A 7,164-nucleotide genomic window follows, 5' to 3' on the forward strand; every position below is an offset into this window, starting at 1 on the left:
ATTTTTCAAGGTAAATCAGAAATAATAAGACAACTACCACATACACATATACTCCTTTGAATGCTAATTTTTTTTCTTTGAATGTTTAGAGCAGAAACAAAATTTCTCTCCCTTCTCCCCACCATTTTAATTCCTCCCTCTTCCATAGGACCCAAACTAATAAATCATCATATTTTCTAGTAGGCTATAAATCAATGCTTTCATTTCCACTCCTATTGCCCTAGGCCAAGACCTTGTCATCTCAAACCTGGATTACCTTTTTCCTTAAAAATCTTTCTTCTTCCAATGCATTCATTGTACTGGACTAATGCTTGTAAACCCCCATTTTCACCTTCTCTTCCTTTTGTACAAAAGCTTTTTGTACAAAAGCATCCAAGTGATTACAAAACAAAGTTCATAATGCTTAGACTGTCAGTCAAAATCTCCCACAATATAACCCTATGCTAAATTTCCAGTCTTATTGCTCATTGTTCTCCCATACTGACCTTCAATATTATTAGCCAAACTGATTTGTTGGCTTCCTGTGTGTGTCTAAGGCTGCTAGATGATCACCAAATATCTTCTCCTTCCTGAGCACAATTAGACTACATTTCCTAGTCTCCTTCATTGGTTGGAACATATAACTGACCATGTAACTAAATACTAGCCAATAGAATGTAAGCAGACTAACCTACGCTCAATGCAATATCTACCATATGTTGTTGATTCCTACATATTTTCTTTGGCTCTTTTCTGCTGGAAAGTTTTTTAAAACATATTCAATCTCCGTTCAAGTCCCTTTCCTTCTTAACTTCTTCAACCACTCAAGCTCATAGAAATCTCCTTCTATAATACATATGGTACTATGCCATTTATTACACATTTAACCCAGATTATCTTGCATTTTTAAACTTTTTGTATAAAAATGTATTTTCCCCATTCCTACTACAAACTCCTTAATGGCAGGAATTGTTCTTCAAAGATCTGAATATTTCCCAGAGTTTTATATCTAGCTGGGCATTAGTGTTTAATAAATATATATTGAATAGACCTGAATGAGTCACTTTGGGGAAAATAACCGAAAAATTTTCCAAGGAGAAATTGCTCTAAATCATTGTTAGAAGGTAGAAGTATGCATAAACTTAAAAATATAATAAAATAAAATACATACATGAATATATATTACAAATATGCTTCCAAAAGAAGTCTAATTTGATGTGAATTTCTCAGTTCTAACTATTCCACAGCCTTCCTTAACCTATTAGAAAGAAAGGGATTTCCCCGAGACTAATAAATATTGGAGGTTCTCTAGACAAGCAGCATTAGCCCCAAGTCCCAAAATAATCCATTTGACCCAAGCAGCTATCACCCCACATGCCTATGATAGAATGATACCTAGTAAGAAATCTGAATTATAGGTCATACCTATAATGCCCCTGCGACTACTACAGAAATCAAGACCATTTGACTGAGCACCTAGGTCAGTGCTGTGCCACAGAACTTTCTGCCTTGATGGAAATGTTCTCTGTGAGGCCTCTAGCTACATGTGACTATTGAAAATTCAAAACATAGCTAAGTAAGACTAAAAAACTAAATTTTGATTTTCGTTTAATGTTTGTTAATTTAAATCCAAATTTAAATAGCCATATGTGGTTAGTGGCAACCATATCAGACACACATACCTAGATGTTTTCTTTCCTTGAAATACACTTGAAATATTTGATAAACTTGCTTGTGAGCTTTCTAATTCTGCATACTATGATTTACTTTCAATTACATACTTAATATGCTGTAGGCTTTAGTGTTAAAGTTTACTTCAAAAACATAGCATTCATCAAAAACAAACCAACTAAAACTGAGACCTGGTGAGTTTCTTCCCTAATGCAGATCAAGGACTAAAACCTAGGTCTCCTATTATAATTCCAATGCACTTTAAACTATGTCACACTCCGTTATCACCTCCTACATTATAGATTCTAAGCAGAGAATAACCTTTTCAAATGTGATACACACTTTTTTTCCCTATTACTGACTTTTATCCTGATTTTAATAAGGATTATATGGCCTCTGAAAACCTCAGAAATCTGGTCCGGGAAAACAAAGTAATGTGTTAACATTTAATAACATGAGCATGCAGTTCTACCTGACCCAAGATCAAAAGCTCATGTTTGGAAAAAAGAAAGATACTAGCTCAAAGTTTTCTAAACACACTTCATTATCTGGTTCCTAGAGTTAGTCTAAATGTAAATATTTTTTTAAAGATGTTATTTACTTATTTGACGCAGAGAGAGAGAAAGAGCACAAGCAGGGGGAGCAGTAGGCAGAGGGAGAGGGAGAAGCAGGCTCCCCGCTGAGCAGAGAGCCTGGGAGGGGCAGATGCCCAACCGACTGAGCCACCCAGGCACCCCAATGTAAATATTTAAATAATGTTATTTAATTACTTTAAAGTATTTCTGAAACCTGAAGGAAATATTTTATTAATAATTTGGGGAAATTAAGAAATGATTTACAAACTAATAAAAGTCCAAATTGATGGATTATCTCATTGTATTTTTTATAATAAAATATCAGTTATGTACACTAACATTCATGCACTTTTGCTAGCCACTATACATACTCAAAACAAACTCCCAAATCCTTCTCATCTAAGACTTTATGGTCTAAAGGAAAGCTTCCATGTATTTTTTAAAAATGCAATGCTGGTCTTTATTGGAAGAGGTAACTTCTCTGAATTGTTTTAACCCTTCTGTGAAATAAAAGCTTGTGTCTATGTGCCAGCAAGTAATAAGGACACTGCTTGTGGAAACACAGTAACTATGTAAATCATTAAATTAGTTTACTATATGTGATTTCCTGAGTCAGACCACTGGAAGGCACTTTTACAAACATCAGAACCTTCCTCTTACAGACCTTTTTCCAGTCCAAGGACACTGGCTAGCTCTGAAGTTCAGTCACTTTTTTTCCATTAGTATCCTTTATTCCCTCTGGGCATGGAGAATTTGGAAGATTCCCCATTCCAAACCCACTGGCCAGCCTTCTTGTTTTCCTGAGTCCCCAATCTTCTAAAGGCGTTTGAAGTCCCAGACACCTTCAGAAAGCCTGTGTTGTACTGTAATATTTTATGAACAAGGAAAAAAAATCCTGAATATTGTATTTTACATCTCAACTGAAATAGTCCATGTCAAAGAAACTACCTATGCAATAAACATATATATAAAATTCTTCCCCACACACCTCTTTAAGGGATAGTTTTCCCTTGAACATTTAGCAAATAAGTAATAAACAAAACAATTATTATAAGGTCACAAGTGACATCAAATTTGAATTTACTTTCCTGTGACATTAAAAATGTATATTGTATGTTTGAACTTTAATAAGTTATGTAGTGTGTGCACAGAATGTTGTTTTACTACATGATCAAATCACACTAATCAGTGTGATACAATACATAGAAAGTATACAGTTCACAAATATGGATTAATGACCATGAGGGTATCACAAAATATTTCATATGGTAATGGTAAATGATCAAATTACACTTGTAAATTGGTTAATGTAAAATTCTCAGAACACCTGGTAATGAAAACATTTTATTATTTTTATGAATGTATAATGTCGCATGACTGCCAGAAACATTCTTTTAAATTTTCATTTGATTAAAAAATGGCTGGTGAATATTTTTTATGAAAAAGACTATTCAAGATAGAAAGAGACCTCAGTGCCAAGTTCTAGTCCAGAGGAATTTTTAATTACAAAGACTTATTTAAATTACAAAGACCTTTTTCACTTTTGAGTTTCTCAAAGTGTTTCATAATAATATAAACTAGAAATATAATCTGGAAAGTAGAAGGGAATGCTAATGGAAAGCTTGAGTGCTATAAAACAAACAATATATCTGGCTTTTATTTCCTTCCCCATCAAAAACAAACTAACTTTAAAAAATTTATTTGTGCTTATTTGTTTATTTCATCTTGTTATAACATGATACCTTGTGTTTTAAAATTTTACCCATGGAACATCACTTGTGAGTTACAACACAGAAGAATTTGTATTTCTCTCAACAGCTATCACTCTGTATCACTCTGTAATACACCTTGCAAATCACTTTAATACATGTATAATTCTTCTATTTTTCTCTCACCAGCAGGTACTCAATAAATACTTGTCAAATGAATGAATAAAGCTCAGTGAAGTGCCTTAACTTCTCTTACCAATTATACAATTTCTAACTTGACCTCTCACCTTTGAACAGTTCCTATTGTCAGACTAACAAATCTAATCTGCTATTGAAGACACTGTCAAGTCAAGGCACAGAATCGGTTACAGAAAGATCAAATTCCTCTTAGAATTGAATGCTGGAGAAAAGTTTGTATTATTTGAGAAATAAGTATACTTCCTTTTTATTGGATAACAATACTATGATTTTCATTTATTCTGGATTGCCAGGAAGCCTGAAACCAAATGTTGTACTCAATTCGGCTAAAATTATCTCCTCCACTTCGTTACTTGAAAATAATTTGCCTTGTTTCAGGAATTACAATCAGTTCCTTTCTGGAAGTATGTGGAAACCTACTATTTGCAAAGTACTATAATAAATAAGACATGGTCCCTACTCTCCCACTTACATTTCTTTGTTAATTACAAGGCAAAAACTATAAACAATCAAACGGATAGTAGAATGATAAGCTAAGCAAACAATAGCAACCTTTTTTGTTAAACATCTGTATCAAGCACTTTGGTAGATTTTACATAACCACCATAATAACCCTGCAAAACAGGTATTATTACACTTATGTTAATGTGAAGAAACTGAGACTCTTAGCACAGGACATGGCATACAGTAGGTATTCAATAAATAATTTGTTGAATGAATAAAAGCCTAGTGAAGTTTCCTAATTACACAGCTAAGAAGAATAGAGTAGAACATTATATTTACCTAGAGTTTCCTACAAAATACCCAAATTCTCAGTTCACAGGTTAAACCTAGATTGGACTCTCCCCCAAATTTAGAAGTGAACTTCATAAAACATAGTTCAAGACTCAATTCTTTGGATAATTAAACTAGGGTGCAAAATCATACGTAATACTTGGAAAGGTAGAGAAGATTTAAAGAATTTTCCAGCAAGAATATTCAAATACTCTCTTGGAAACTTTTAAAAACATTACTTAATAGCAAAAAAAATCTATTTGACATGAAGCAACATGAAACTAGAAATCATCTAGATTTCTATCCCTTCTGCTCATATTCATAAAGAAATAGGCAGTTGCTTATATTGTATGATAAAAAACATTCCCTTCTACCTCTTTGAAGAAAAAGTCAAGATTTCTAATCAGATGTCTAAATTGCATCACTAGTATCTTTGTGTTAAATACTACATTCTCTTTATAGTCCTCTTTAAAAATAAGAGATCTTGAAAGTAGGAATAGCCTGATATGCTTACTTCTTAAGAGCAAATGAGTTGATCAGATCTCAGAGTAACTAATAGGCAAGGACTGGATATCTGAAAGGATAGGGCTGCTGAAAGAAAATAAAGAACCAGAAAAGAGACCATCAATGAGTGTCTGAACTGAAAACAAAGGAATAGGTCATTAACATCACTTTCTCTCTCTTGCCACTTACCTTTTCCATCCCTGTCATTCTCACCTAGTTAATTCTCTTATACTTATTTTCCTTTTTCCCCTCAACCTCCTGGTAAATGATCAAATTATTTGTGACACATGTATTTGTTTTTCTATTTGGGTTCTAGTTTTTGCTCTTACCCCCACTCTCTTTCATTCACCCACACAGAGGACTAACTCCAAAGTGAAATCTCTCTATACATTTTTCACTCTTCCTTTAAGCACTTGGTGTCTTCTTATTTCCAGTGCTAATAATTTATTTCCCCATTCCCAGAAATTTCCTATTTAAAACTACGAAAGGAAAATCCTGCTTAAGCATCCCTAAGTTGTCCCATTTATTTGCCACCTGAATACCCATGGTTTCTTCATTACATCTTCCCTATCCTCAAAATCTCCTAATTCCCCCTTCTTCACTCCTTCTGCCCATATCGCTTCAGAACTCTCACTGAATGCTTTGAAAACATTTATATAACAGTTTTATGGAGATATAATTCATATATCACATAATTCACCCGTTTAGAGTGCTAATGTCAGTGGAGTTTAACATATTCAGAGTTGTGCAGCCATCACCATAACCGTTTTTAAAACAGCTTTATCACACTCTAGCCCACCAAAAGAAACCCCATACCTATTAGCAATCACTCCCTGTTTCTTCCTACCTTGCTCCATGCCCTAAGCAACCACTGATCTACTTTTAGCTTTTACAGATTTGTCTATTCTGGACAGTCATAAAAACGGAATCATGCAATATGTTGTCTTTTGTGACTAGCCTGAACTCTCACCAATTTTGCTTGTACTTTTCTTTTGCTTCTCGTTTTTTTTCTTTGTTACCATGTACACGTTTTTATCCTTCTGCTAGACTTAAGCTCCTTGAAGGCAAAAGTGTATCGGGAACACCCTCAGTGCCTAACACAGTTCCTTACACAGAGTAGGTGCCTGATAAAAATGTATTCAAAATGAATGAGTGGATGGGGTTATTTTTTCACTGTAGCTTCTCTTTTATTTTTTCCTTTTTGATTTGTTGATCTTACTCCTGTCATATGACTTCTTATTGTGAATCACTTTCTACATGAAAAGTCAATAAATTTTGAATATTTGCTCTTCAATAACTAGGTCTTATTTTCTTTTCTCCATTTGGATTCTCTCTTGTCTTATGCTGATTCTTTCTTTGGCTTTCTCATTCCCCTCAAAATCTAACTCCACTTACCTCACCCACCCTGTACTCATAGTAAATAAATGTGAAAATAAACAAGTGTGCCCACTACACTGGCTCCCTTGATTCATTCATTCTATAAATACTTATTAGGCATATGCTGTCCACCAGAAACATCTATCTGGGTGGTGGGAATACATTATTAATAAGAAAAACAACACCTTGCTATATGGAGCTCTTACTGGGAATATATACAATAAACAAAATACACAATAAATCACAACAAATAAAATAATTATAGACTATAATAGTAAATGGAAGGAAATAAGCAGGTTGTAATATTAGAGAAGCAGGGGAAGAGAAGATTCCAGAATCCCAAATAACCTAATATATATATATATATATATATATAT

This window comes from Ursus maritimus, unplaced genomic scaffold (assembly GCF_017311325.1).
Source record: "Ursus maritimus isolate PB19 unplaced genomic scaffold, ASM1731132v1 scaffold_23, whole genome shotgun sequence".
Taxonomy (NCBI): Eukaryota; Metazoa; Chordata; class Mammalia; order Carnivora; family Ursidae; genus Ursus; species Ursus maritimus.